The following is a 14,190-nucleotide window of genomic DNA, read 5'->3' on the forward strand; positions in this document are numbered from 1 at the left end:
ATTTTGGGTTGTTTTTTTTTTTTAGTTTTGTTTGCTAATGCATTGGCAGGACACAGCGGGAATTTTGCAGGCTGGCCAAGCTCAGCCAGGCACGTACGGTAACTCAGCCTGGGTGGGAAGTGGGAGGCACAGGAGAGAGTTAAAAGGTCCTCATCCTTGTAGTAGTCTTTTTTCCTGCTTTTCAACATGCAACAAATGAGTATTCTCATTCTGTTAATACTGTTTTGGTAATTAACTGCTCTAAATGTGTGGTGGTTTTCTCTCAAACCACCATTGCATTACAGATACGAATGTGCATGCTAACACACACACACATCTGCTTCCGAATTTTTTGTTGCTGTCCCTGCTGGCGAAACGTGCTTACAGGTTCAGCAGAGTCCCAGCTGTATCTGTGTGCCGCGCTGGTTTCCCTTGGGTTGTTTTAGTGGGGAGGCAGAGGCCAAGATTTAGAAAACAGGTCTAGATCCAGCACAGCACAAAACCCACAAGATGGCTTAGATGAATGTTTCTTGGCTTGAGGAGTTTGAAAATCTGCGGTGGCTGTCAGCAGAGCCGATAAATTTTCCATCCTTGGCTTTAGGTAGTAACGCAATGCTATGGGCCAGGTAAGTGTCTGCTCTCTGGAGATGATCTTCTGTTCAGAAGATGCGTATCTACACAGAAGGTACCTCCTATGCAAAGTCTGTGGGAAGGCCTGTAGTGTCACTGAGAGCGAAGGGGCAGATTCTGACTGTGTTTACATGAGGGCAAATGCTAAGTGATTTAATAGCCTTATTAATTCAAACTGGAATGAGCAAATCTGGTGATCGGGTCAGTGGGAAGCAAACACTCAGTGTAATTTTTTACATTCAAAATGTGGGTCCTAAATTATGAAACAAGATACTCAAATAAAAACATGCAGTAGCATCCTGATTAATAATGTGTTTTCTTCCACAGCAGCGTACTATGAACTGACCTTTCAAGCATTTTGTTGTAAAAAAATTTTCCTGTGTTTATTTCAAGCATAATTGGGCTGATTTTATGCCAGCATAATGTAAACCTAAGCAGCTGTAGGTACACAGATAAGTAGGCTATCAAAAGCTTTTTGTGCATCTTGTGTTAGTAAGCACAAAGAAGAAGAAATTTTATTTTTTTATTTTTTATTTTGGGGGTTGCAAAGGCAGTCAGTGGTGTTGTGTAGGACAGGTCTGTACGGCCAGCCCAGGGCTACATTATACAGCAAAATAGTTGTCTGCTGAGAGGCTGTGCTATTTGATGACAAAAGTGTTTGGGAGAAGGACAGAGTCATCCCTTGCGGTGCAGCCAAGCCAGTGGGACAGCTTGGACAGCCATTTTCTAGACTTACCCACTGCAGGTGGGTAAAAAGGGAGCACACAGTTTACAGTCTTTAAAATCATACTGCATCTGAAACACCATATGTTCTGTAATACAGAAGAGTTATTAAGCAGAAGAGAAATGACAGTCCTTTCCCCTCCTCATCCCTCTGATTTATTGTTGTATTCTTTTGTGACATTAATAGGTGTCTAGTGTCTCGTTTGCCTTCGTATAGCAGTTCTCTTGTGCGAGTCCTGGAGGGCTGAAGGGGCAGAAAGGGGAGTAGTTACCACAAAGCAGTAGGACTAGGGAAAAACATTGAAGAAAAATAGAAAAACACGGTTAGAAACCTAACGCTGGTGACAACTGAGGTTGACTGTGTGCCCTCGTGGCTTTCCCGTCAGCTGACTCCTGAGTCCCAAGGAGGGGGATGACAGCCTTTAAGGGAAGGAGAGCGGGTTGCGCTGGAGGCTGTGGCTGCAGAGCTGCCTCTCTCAGCTCTCCCTCTGGAGAGAAGCTGTTGGTCTCTTGCAGGGACGACCTTCTCAAGGGACAGTGACAATGTGGTAGGCTGGATGGTTAGCTCATCGCTAAGTTCAGTAACGTTTATCACACATTAGTTTCTATTGCAAAAAAACTTAAATTGATTGTGTGAGGTGATACGGTTGAAGCAATTAGGTAGTCTGGAACATAGCCCAGCTCTCTTCTCCGGTGAGAGAAACGAGCTGGGTCAGTGCCTCTTCCCTCTCCCTTCCCCTTCTTTCTGCACCCTCCTGCCCTCTCTCTCTCCTAGGTTGCTGAGAAAGTTTTTATCTGGGTAATCTAAAGTTTTAAAAACTGTTTATCTTGCACAGTCTGAAATGCTTCTCGTCCTCTCACCCATGGTACAGTGAAAAAACAAGTAGGCATATTTTGTAAAGACATCTTTAACAGAAGACATGATGGATGGCTCTTAGAATTACTTCTGTAACTACCAGAAGAACTGAAAATAAATGAGAACTTGGGACATGCAGTCACGCTCTAATAGTTGGCATCTTAGTCTTTTACCTTAGAGCTTAAGGCTTGGGTACAGGAGTTTACTCCTCTCTTTGTTGTGCAACTAAAACAACTAATCCAAGTAGAACTTGTTGATTCTCATCAGGAGCAATGACAGGAAACAATATTAAAAAACCCCTAAGACTTTCGAGGTTGGTAGAAAATCTGTATTGCGTTGGAATAGTGTACAATAAACTTGGTCTTCATAGACAGACATTTCAGGTATCAGAAACGAATGTTTCTTATGTGCTTTTAAAGACTGCATATTGTTTTATTGTGTGCTTTTCTGCACATCCATAAAAGACTATATGGGAAAGAAAGAGTGAAATTAAGTTCCAGAGAGAAGTGTTTCAGGATCCTGGGCATTTTTCCACTGAACTTCTCTGTGGAAATCTGGAAAAAGTGTTATTTCAGTTCTCTACAAGAAAATAATGCTCTAACTGTATTTCTCTTTCCCACCATCAATAAACTTGAGAAAATTCTTCTGTAATTATTAACTAGTAGAAAAATGGAGCTTATTTTGGAAAGGGCAATTTAGGAGATTATTTGCGTTTAAACAGAGTACTCTTGGAAGTGTGAACTGTGGATGGTATTTCTACTATTGTCTTTTGGTTTGCTTTCAGATAGAAGGCAGATTTAGCCTTTTGGAAAAGATGGGGGAGGAGGACAGCATTAACTGTATCATTGCAATCTGTGGATGCTCTTTGCATTTCTCTATTGCGTGCTTCTCTGTGTAGTCTGATGTAGCCTGAATGCTTTCCGTATAGGACGGACTGGCACTAACCAAGTCCCTAATGGACTTCAAAGAGCTCTGGGTCTTTTCAAGTTTTGGGTTACGGATGGATTTTTGAGAGAAGACAGTAAAAGGCAGGGAAGTTTAAGGCATTAGTAATTTATATTGGTTTCTAATACTCCCTGTTGGTTACATAACACCACATTGCATCACTACTCAAAGTTCAACACACCGATGTTTATGATGAGTATATTATTGTATATTATTGCTTCATCTGGTATGTTATGCTCTGTACCACAGGAAAAACCCACAAAACGCACGATCCTACTTTCAGTGAAGTTACTGCAAATCTGCCATTCATTTTTGTGGGAGTTCACGTCCTTAGTAACAGAATTCATTGGGAAATTTTTGTAGTGCTGGAAACTGCTCTTGTAGAGGTTGGCACCAAATTAGTTGAAAACCAGTAGTAGTATAACTAAAAATTGCAGCCGACTGTTGTTTGTTTCGTAATAGCACAGCGTGTGCCCAGTTCCTAAGGGAAAAGGCTCTTGCAGCAGCTGAAGAATGCAGCCTGTGATCTCCTTCTTCCCAGGGACGCTCCACCCAGCCCCATCGCTATAAATGGCAATTGGACCTCAGGGAATTACAGCAGGCAATGAGCTAAGCAAAAGCAGGTTCCTCTGTAGCTGACATTTTCGATGCTGGGCATGAAATTAATAAAATGAAGAATGACCTTGAGCTGTTTTTTGGGCATTGCAAGGGCTGCAGTTTCGTCTGGGTCTGGACTCTGTAAGGATGGGTTGGTGCAGTGAAGGTAGTGGTGGTCCGACAGGGCCTGATTGGAGCCACTTGTTTTAGAGGACTGTGGGAGGGGCTGCGGCTGAACGAGCACTCGGCCCCTGGAAACTTGTTGGCAAGTTTGCCACAAAACCCCGTGTTTTATCAAGCAGCTGTGGAGGTGGCCACTGTTAAGCATGTTCGTCATGTTTCTGCTGCCTTGCTAGCAAAGGTCAGAGCTTGGAGGAAACTTAGTGGTGCTCAGCAGCCAGGGAAAATGGTATTTAACGAAGGAATTCAGCTCATCTCAGTACACATCTGCAATTTAGCCACAGTATAGACATACATCTCTGAGCTGGCCACAATTAATTGCTTCCCCAAAAATTCGTGTTTCTCACCACTGGTTGGAAGTGGTACTTAGATAGAGATGGCCGTATTTTGAAAGCAATCCCACTGTAGGTCTGGTCTACCCCCATAGCATGATCTGTCAGGATTTGAAACATCCATAATTACTCTGCACTTTTGCCCTTATTGGGTTTAATTACTCTGTCAAATGGAAAGTGTAAAACTTCACGAAGTCTAAGGGATTCCTCAAGGATAAGCTAATTCATTCTGTAATGAATGATGTATGGGTAGTAATAATAATAAAAGTAATAACACCAGTAACATACTCTTTCATTAATTCTGCGCTGTGTGAGAAGTCATAGAGGAAAAGCATGTTTAATGTTTACTCAGTGGAGGGTTTGAATGGAGAAGTGTAAGGGAAGTAGCCTTCTATGGAATAATAAACATAAAGTTATACATTTAACAGATGCTTCATTCTTTATTATTCCCTCAGTTTCCATCTGCGAGCATTATTGGATATTTGTATGCATCTTTACCAAATTGTCTCTTGTATACAGCGTATATGATTTAATCAGTCAGGGTTGTATATTTAATCAGTTGTCAGTCCTCTAAGATACTGAATGCTTCTCTATGACCTAGAACTGTAATAGGAGAAAATACCACTACGGCAAATTTCAATTTGCATTGTGTGGATAACTAGGGACTCTAATGCAGAAGTTCAGACAGGGCTGAGAGCAGTGGGGACAGTGTTACCCTAGATATCTGTGCCACCAGCAGAAATGTGCCGGCTCCATCCTGCGGCAGCCCAGTTACCTCTGGGCAAGGAGCAGCTCGGGGAGCTTGCCCATGGTTTTCCTAACTCCAGGAATTCTAGCTGCACGCTTCAAAGGAAGAACCACTCGGGTCCTGAGAAAAGCAGAGCGACAAAAACGGCTTTAAAATCATCAGATGGAATTCAGAAGAGCGTTTAAGTTACTTTTTCTCAGGTTCTCGCTTTCCAAAAGCGCAGAGAGCCCACCTGCAGGCTTCTCTCTGCAACGGATGGAGCTTTACATATTCCTTATGTATTCCTTGCGTAAATGTATACACTGAGATGCACCTGTACTTTCACATACCTCCTGGAAATAAAGCTTTACAGCAAATAGCAAATACCACAAAATTAACTTGTAAAAATACCGTGAAATGTGAGAGTGTTAACAAATGCCTTTAAAATCAATGTCTTCTTTTAGAAATGTACCCAGTTTTCAACTTGGCCCCTGGAAAGTCGTTCATGTTGCTGAGGATATTTATTCTGTTCCATTTTTTGAATGGGATGCAGCTGTTGAATTCTTCAGACCTGAGTAAAGGCTCTTAAAGAGCTTTATTTATATCGGGGGTTTTTCTGTCCTCCTCTGGTTCTGAACAAACAGCCACAGCTTCAGCTAACGGACATTGTCATACTGATGCTGGGCTTATAAAGTCCTGCTGCTTTGCTGGGGTGGCTTTTCTGAAGAGCTGGACCCTTCTGTGAAACGTATGTGTAATTATACTAAAGCGCGTGAGTGTAACTTCCACAGGAGGTTGGCACACGGTCACCCCTCCCCACCCCCTCAGTGCAGCAGCTCCTGTAGGAGATCCCTGGGGATTTGGAGAACAAAGAGTACATCTAAGGCGATCAACTAAAATTGATCCGCAGCCCGTTAGAAGAACATTGCAGTGATACTTAAGTGTATAATCCCTCTTACTTCAAAATACAGGCTTATGGCTTGAGTTTCCCCTGAATAAACTTTGTGATTATTAATGAGCGGTATCAAATAATCTCCTTCAGGTCATTAAAGGGCATAATGCAGATAAGAACTCTTCAGGTCCCATAAACCTCAAAATGAATTTCCTCTCTAGACCTCTGTGTTACCAGAAATCTTTGACAGTAAGCTGAAATGCTGTGATATTTTGGTATTAGTAGAGGGTTTGAACTTTTTGATAACGAGTTCAAAACCAATATGCTGTGCTGCTACGTGTCTGTGGGGTGGGGAGCTCTTCCGACGGTGATAGTGTGACCCAGCAGCAAACCTAACCTGGTGACCAATTGTTGATTTTAGGAGGATACTGCAGTGAAAGCTCTTTAACTTCCCGTGTCTGCGTGCCTTTTTTTAGCAAGAGCTTCAGACCGGCTCTTAAAACCCCTACTCTCAGTTCCTTCTTTTTTCACTACGCACTTTCCTCAATCGATAACGAAAAGTAAAATGCAAAGAGGTTTATGTGGATCTTTCAGCTGAGTAATGTGTATTTTAATTACAGTATTAATAATGTCGATAAGAGGAGGTGAACAGCTGCCATGGCCACTTGACACAGATTAAAATAATTGGATTGGGGACGTCTGCTAGGTTGCCGTTAAAAATTTTAAATAGGAGCGGAGAGCACTTGGCAGTCACCAACAAAAGCATGCGGGGGGAAGAGGAGAGAAGAAATAGAAGAGGAGGGTAAGAAGAGGACATTGGAAAGCTTTCATGCTGTTCATTCATCTAAAAATAGGCTTTCAGTCTGCCTCTGAGTTTGTTTATGTTTATGTCCTTCATTTGGAGACTGTGGATGGAGATGTGTCTTTTCAGCTGCTTTGGGAGCAGAGCCTGCACTCTTTAAAGCCTTAGTTTCAGGAACGGGACTTGGAGCCTTGCAGACACGGGTGGTTGTGTGTGTGGGGGAGCTGCTGCCAGCTTCTCCCTGGCCGTGCTGCTCCCTCTAAGGCTTGGATGAGGTCCTTGCTGCACCCTCTTCTCACCGAAATACTCTTGTAAAATCTGGTGCGTCATTTTCCAAAACATCATTTGAATCCATAGTTCTGTGTACGCACTGCTTCCTGTCCGGGAAATCTAAACGTGCCCAAAGATGGGAGTTTGCGCTTGTGGTTCAACCACCGGTAACGTATGGGCTGCACCTAATGCCTGACACTGCTCGTCACGTGTGGGTTTTAGAACTTCACTAACAGGAAAATCAGCTGTACCAATTTTGTAAAAGCAAAGCTGTAGAGTGGAATTTTCAAGGTACTGCGATGACTCAGAATATGTTTGAATATACTTTCAAAAGTCTTGGAGAAAAAATAGCGCATCCCCTTCTCCTGTTATTCAGAGATTGCAGCAGCACTAGCATGTCTAAGCAAACCCAGCTTTGATTCCTCCAGGATTGTGACTGTTTCTCTTTCAGCTCTCCATTAGCTTACCGAAGTCTCTGCAACTCCTTCCGAGGTTTTCCTCTTATAGAAACAAGGATGGTGCTGCATATTCTCTCTTAATCTATCTCACTGTATGGGCTTTTATTAGAGTTTGATATAACTTGTCAGAGTATGTACGTCATCTGTTTTGGAGTCATCAGTTTCTGCTAATGGCTAACGCTTAAAATCATGAGAAAAAAAAAAACTGAGTTAAATATATTTAATTGGGGTTTATTTGCTTTCTGCTTTTTAGAGTTTCTGAGGCACAGGCAGACAGTCTCTGGAGCCGACGGGGTGTTTTGTGGTTACTGGACCAGACAGCTCAGATATAATTAAAGTGCCTTTTTTGCATATGCAACTTGCTGCTGCTTCTATATTTTCACAGGTCTTAGGATCACATCAAGCGTAAATCTAATTGAGGTTGTTGTACTTCTCTTATTTATTTTTGAGTGAACTGTGTCATCTGAGCATAATGTGTATAACCTTGAATGACTGTGGATGCCCAGTTTATCTCTGGGGCTCCCCAGTATAGCTTAAAAGGAATACAGGAAAGGCAAAAGTGGTCAGCATTTTTCAATTACTTTTCATGGAAATACGAAAATGAAATGTGTTTTTATTCAAAATAGCTTTGCCGTGTCTCCTGGAAACTATTCTGCAGGGTTTTTTTATACCCCAGGTTTTTTTTAATGAGCCATAAGGGACTTTTCACAGTGCAGTGCCATCCCTGGAGGTGAAGGAAGAGGACTTCCCAGGAACCCCTGCTCGCGAGGGGAAAGGTGGCCAAGCACGCAAGGCGCTTGAATCACAGCTCCCGTGAGGCACACTGGAGTGTTTGGGACTGAAAACATCTTAGCTGCAGACTTTTTTGAACTCTTTGACCAAGCCATCATTTTTTTTCCACAGAAAACTTGTCTTTCATGGGTATTTTTTAAGACAAAACCCTGATTTTTTCCACTGAAAAAAATGAGATTTCAGGTCAATTCTGTTTCTGAAGCTATTTTTGACAGTCCCGTGAGGCTTTTGTGGCCAGCATTGGTTATTGGTGTAACAAGAGATCAGCCAGAGGAATTCTCAGCTGCCTGCTAATTTGGTTCTCCTAATCCTGCACCCCTCCAAAGTGAGAGTCAAGTCCTTGGAATTTTGCATAATTAAGAAACAAATTAAAAGTCCCGTACTGCTTATCTGTGAATGACAGAGTTACAATATCAAAATCACTTAACCGGTTTCTCAGAGTTTAGGCCAAGCTCATTTTAAAGTTTTAAGATTAATATTTTTGAGTCTTCTGGGAATAGATTAATTCAAAGTAGACAACAGAAATAGTTAATTTTTTTCCATTTTGGTGCTGATAGAGTATATTCTATATAACTTCTCCTTAAACTGCGAGCACTTTGTATTATAACATTCCATCCTGAATAGCATATTTTTAAATATAAAGCTGTGCATTGGTGAAAAAAAAAAGTAGTTTGAAACGGGGAAAAATAATTCCCCAGATGGACTGGTAGCTAATAGAAATGATATAAAAATAAGATCATCTAGGTGTAGACGGTGTACCTCAAAGGACCCTGATTTTTTTTGCAGAGAACACTGTTAGCTACTGAACAACCTGAAGAACCCTGGTCCAAAGCAGAACTCAACAAGTATTTCTGGATGACTCAGTTTCTGAGAAGAAATCCCTTGCTGGCTGTCAGCCGGTACTTCCAATAAATAGGAATTGGAACCTATAGTTACAATAAATAGTTCCAATATAGTTCCACATATTGTATCCCAGGTAAAGGAACTTAACCTTGTCTGGAGCTCATAAATACAAGGGGGACAGGCTAGTTAGATTCTTCGCAGCCACTCTATTTTAGCTCTCTGCAGGCTACCAAAAAAAGATTTTTAGATTTTTTGCTTGCAGGCCGGCTGCTGTGCAGAGCCTGGAAATGGCAGTTCCTTCATCGCATGGTTTGAGTGAGTGGGTTCATGAAGCAGCACGTCCCCATTTCCAGTTATATAAATAGCAGAGTTTTGCTCATTAGGGGAAACCTCAGGGAATAATGGCACAAGGGATATATGGGCTGAAGAAACTTATTTTTGAAGAATGATTGCAATAACTACAAATGTACAGCATAATTATGAGGTGGCTAGCAGGACACTGATCTCTGGCTACAGCATTTTGACGCGGCGAGAGAAATCTATGGAGAGAGAAATCTGGGTTTGTGTTGGGATGCGGCGAGAGAAATCTATGGAGAGAGAAATCTGGGTTTGTGGTGGGATGCGGCGAGAGAAATCTATGGAGAGAGAAATCTGGGTTTGTGTTGGGATGCAAGCAAAATCAGTGACACTACCTTTCTGAGAAGGTTATTCAGCTATCTTTGCAGCTGAGACAGCTTTTGTCCGTGGAAGTCTTGTATGGTATAATGCTTAGTGTGCCACAGGTGGTCCTGAGTGGTCCTGAGCACCGCTCAGCCCTGGGTGGTGGCCTGGAAAGAGACTGGAAATGGAGGTGAGGAGCTGCATGATTTGAGGATTCGATGTCCGATCTAAGAGGCACTGAAAATGCTGAGGCCTGTGCACTGATTTTGGCTGGGCTGATTGGGCTGATAGGGCTCTGGAATGAGGGACATCGGATGTCTGTGTTTGCTGCCGCCAGGTAGGCACTGGTGGCCAAGGTGTCCAGCCGGGAAGGGCTGCGTGCGTTTTGGAGCTGCGAGCACAAGCCCTCGCGGCCCGGCAGGTGGGGTGGCTGTTCAGCCTACCTTGATTTAGAGATGCACGAAGCATCTGGGTGGGTATATGAGAAAAAAAAAAAATGGAAAAAAAAATTATTTACATAATCTCCCTTGTTGTTGCCATGAACTCTAGCCCGTGATTTCTCCTGTTCTGTGGGCAATCTGATGAAGCGCTAAGTCGTGCCAGCTGAGAAACAAAGTTGTCGCTCTGAATGATGACTTGGTGAAATGCCACATAGGGCAGAGCTGCCATCGAAATCATTGGTGATTCACTGTTTGTTTTTCACAAATTTCCTATGCTCCCTGCCCACGCACTGTAGATGACAGCATTGTGTGTGGGGACTGTGAACACGACAGACATTATTTATGAAGCAGTGCCTTTATCAAGGATATTTTTTTTTTTTTCCCCTAGCAAACTGTGTGAAATGCTCAGGCTCTGTGTTGCTGTTGTCAAAACCGTGTTATAAACATAGCCGGCCTGCCTATTTGAGGAGAAGGTTTTCAAAGGTGTTTTAAAAAGCTGCAAACTAACGGCGTGAGAAGGTGAGGCAGAAACCCCCGAGCACTCCTCGCTGTGCTCCAAGGAGCCGCGGCAGCTGCATCCAGCACTCTTTTGGCTGCTCCTGAGAGGAGGGAGAGTTTGGGCAGTTAACAGTCAGTTTTCAGCTTGCACAGCCGCGAGGGAGAAGGATTTTTGAGGGGAGACAAGCCCCTTCCTCACCCCTCCTTGCACTGTCTCGGGACAAGTCCTCCAGAGTAAGAAGCGGGGAACCCGGTCACAACTTGTCCCTGTGACTGGGCCGGGCTCTCGGCTTGCTTCGAAGCAGAGAAATTAAAGGATCGAATTTTTCCCCGTACGATTCATGACGTCTGGCAGCAAAAGGTGTCCTGGGAGTCGCAGCTGCTCCAGCTGGGCTCTCTCAGACGCTCGGTACACAGCTTCAGGACAACAACATTATTCTTACCTTATTTTACGAAACGGCGTAGTCGGATTCAAGTTCTTAATTCACATCTGGTTTGATCAAATACTAAAAGGCACTGAAGACACAAGGGAACGTAGTTAATGGGTAAGGAAACTGAATAATCTTGTACGTAGTGTGGTAGAGATAAGTGTGATGCAGAACATGTGCTGACTGTGGTGGTCATGGTGACATCGGGTTTAATTCTTTTGTGCTTTAGCTATGTTCGGAGAAAACAGAACAGCTTTGACTCAGTGGAGGGGAAAAAACTGGCACTACTGACCACTTACCGGGCTCTGGAGATCCGTCAGCAAACTGAGAGCCCTCAAATACTGTTTGTTTTCAGACCAGTTTCATGACCTTGCCTGTTTTCAGAGTTGGACCGAGAGGAATGAAACTACGGAATGAGAAGTGGTGTCACATTTTTAAACCAAACTGCATAATTAGGTTGATTTGGATGTGAGTGGCTTCATCAGGGGACTTGCTTTGAAGTCCGTGGTGGCACTTTTATCCTTTTCTGTATGCTCTGTGCATGAAGGCTTTATAACCTAGGCAGTTGTGAGCAAAATACGCTGAGGATAAAGGCTTCTTGAAGGCTAATGGCATGACAGCTGCAGCTGCATAGGTTCAGTTTGGCAAATAACAGTAAGCATCAGGTTTTACGGCCGTGACTGTGTTATTGTTGCGTTTTTGAATTTGGGTTAGCTGCGTAGAAGAAAGTAGAGACCAAGAGCTGTTCATCTTCTGGCTCAGTCCGTGAGGAGCTTGTAACTCTAGCAATTGTTTCTGTTTTCCATAACAGTGGGAACTTTATGGGCTATTTTTCCCCTTTCTCGGTCCAAAATAAACGTGCTGCTTAAAAACAAAGAAAGAAGTCGCAGACTGTCTGGCAGGCACGCAGTTTGAACTTGGGGTGCCTCAGGTTGGAGGGACAATTTACGAAATGTACCTTTCTCCTGAAAGTGGATGTTGCAGCACAGTCATTTCATTTGTGTGGATCCATTTCTTGCTTTGGAATGCCGCGTTTTTAACAAGCCTCCACGTTAATAGACAGTGATAAGCGTCATTGTGCTCTTTAGTCGCCTTTCCAGGTGTGTACACTGATGCATCAATCTGACCTATAACTATGTATCCATTCAGAGCAGTTTGTATAGTTCCCGTGTATCTGAGGTGGTTTCCTAAAAAATATTTCAACTCTTGTTTGGTATTTAACTTAATGGCAAATCAGCAGATTCATGTGTGCGAACAGGATATTTTTTTGTAAGAAATGCTGAAGCAGTGCTTCTCGACAAGCTGAAGTATTGGCCTTTGCTGTGCATTGCAAGAAGAGAGCACACACTTTTTCAATACATAGAAAACAAAGGAAAAATAATTACATATGTAAAAAGTAATGATAATACTAGTGAGTAGTACTCACTAGTACTCACAATATTTTCCCTAATTATTAGACTTTTTGTATTTTCTGAACTTTTCTGTAAAGAGCTGTCTTTGCAGGGTCTTCAGGAGAGTGAAACAGCTGCCAATGTGGGTGGAATTTGATATCCCAGATCGTAAAAAAAAAAACCCAAACAAAGCAAGAAACGCAGTCCCAATAAACTGGAGTAGATTGGCAAAGCACTGCAACTCATTTAGTGGTACAGTTTTCTCCCACGCTGCTTGACATTGGTGTGTAGGACAGGGTAGTGTTTGGAAACGTGAACATAGTGTGAGAGTGATAAAACCACTATGAAAGTCTGGAGTGATTATGTAGCAAATGAAGTGAAAACTCCTAATCCCTAGAATCATAGAATCATAGAACCATCTGGGTTGGAAGGGACCTCTTAAGGTCATCAAGTCCAGCCATCACCCTGCTTTCTGCCTGTTTGAAATGTGCCTGTCCCTGCCTCCAAGAGGGACCCAAGAGGGTCCAAGAGGGACCAGTTGGTATGTGTGTACTGTGTGTCACTAACGCCTGCAGTGCTGCTGGCTGGTGATACAAACTCATGACTTAAAGAAAACTTCCTTCCATAAGCAAATGGCTCATACAGCACATTTATTTCAGCCCAGGTCGTGAAAGGGAGAACATGCACGGGGGAGTGCACACAGTCACAGTACGGAGTGAGTGGGTAGTCACTGTTGGAGGTGTCCAAGTCAGCTCTGAGATTCGCCATTCACATAATGAGTTTGCAGGTCATTTTGGAGGGGGGCTGACAATCTCTACCAAGGTTCAATATAGTAGTGGGGGTAGATGTTAGAGTAGCCAGTAGCCTCCTGATGAGGGCACTTGCCTGGGATGCGGTAAAGCCCGGTTCAAGCTCTTACTCGACGCCAGGTAGTGCGGACCTTTTCCCCAGTCGTCTGTGTCTTAGCAGAGTAACTGAGAGCTCTCACCCTGCTTCCAAATGTAAATATTTGGAGATATCTTGCATTTTGTTCCGATCAAGCAAATCACACCCACCGCTACTCCCCCCCTAAATAGAAGAAAGAAAGCCCTAGAATTGTTTTCCAGTCAGACCTGGTATGTGGGTAGTTGGAATGGCTATTTTCCACATGCGTAACAGATCTCATTTTCCTTAGACCCAAAAGCCTTCCTGTAAGTAATACCAGTTCATAGAAAATACTGGTTTGAACTGCTTGAAACAATAAGAATAGGGGGTTGTATTGAACTAAAGGCTTTACTATTAGTCAAATGCCAGCTCTTGGAGTCATGGAATTAATTATTTTATTTTACTTCATGATGAGATTCTGACGGTATCCTCAAGTCAGATAATATGATCTACGTGTATCTTAAAAGCTCAAAATACAGGAGGTAAACTAAAGAACTCAAATATATATTGTTAGCCTTGTATACAATACTTAGGCTAATATGATTTTTGCGTGCTTGGAAATGACAGCATGTGCTCTCTCATGTGCATTCTCTGTTTCAAATAGTAGATCATTTGCTTCTCTCTAAAATGTTGTCTTTTTTTTTTTTTCCTTACTGAAGATAATAGAAATAAATGCCACTCCTAACCATTCAAAGCATTTGCTGCAGTCACATTAATACTTATTATTGGATACAGAAGTGGTTAACTTCTGTGCTGGGCTAGCAGAGATCCTTAATGTTTCACCAGGCCATTACGTACTACTTCAGGACCAGTAAAGCTACAA

The 14,190-nt window shown here is 42.8% G+C and overlaps 1 protein-coding gene across 9 annotated transcripts in view; it reads left to right on the plus strand.

Moving 5' to 3' along the window:
* Positions 1-14,190, plus strand: part of ARHGAP6 (Rho GTPase activating protein 6) — a 344,815-nt gene that overhangs the window by 257,088 nt on the left and 73,537 nt on the right. The window contains exon 1 of one of the 9 annotated variants that reach the window (XM_074606586.1): positions 11,025-11,169. The exons of the other annotated variants lie outside the window; for them this stretch is intronic. The gene's annotated coding sequence lies outside the window, so the exon portion shown is untranslated. Of the gene's footprint in view, positions 1-11,024; positions 11,170-14,190 lie in introns of those variants that run through there. 9 annotated transcript variants of the gene reach the window in all.

Source organism: Larus michahellis, chromosome 1, assembly GCF_964199755.1.
Source record: "Larus michahellis chromosome 1, bLarMic1.1, whole genome shotgun sequence".
Classification (NCBI taxonomy): Eukaryota; Metazoa; Chordata; class Aves; order Charadriiformes; family Laridae; genus Larus; species Larus michahellis.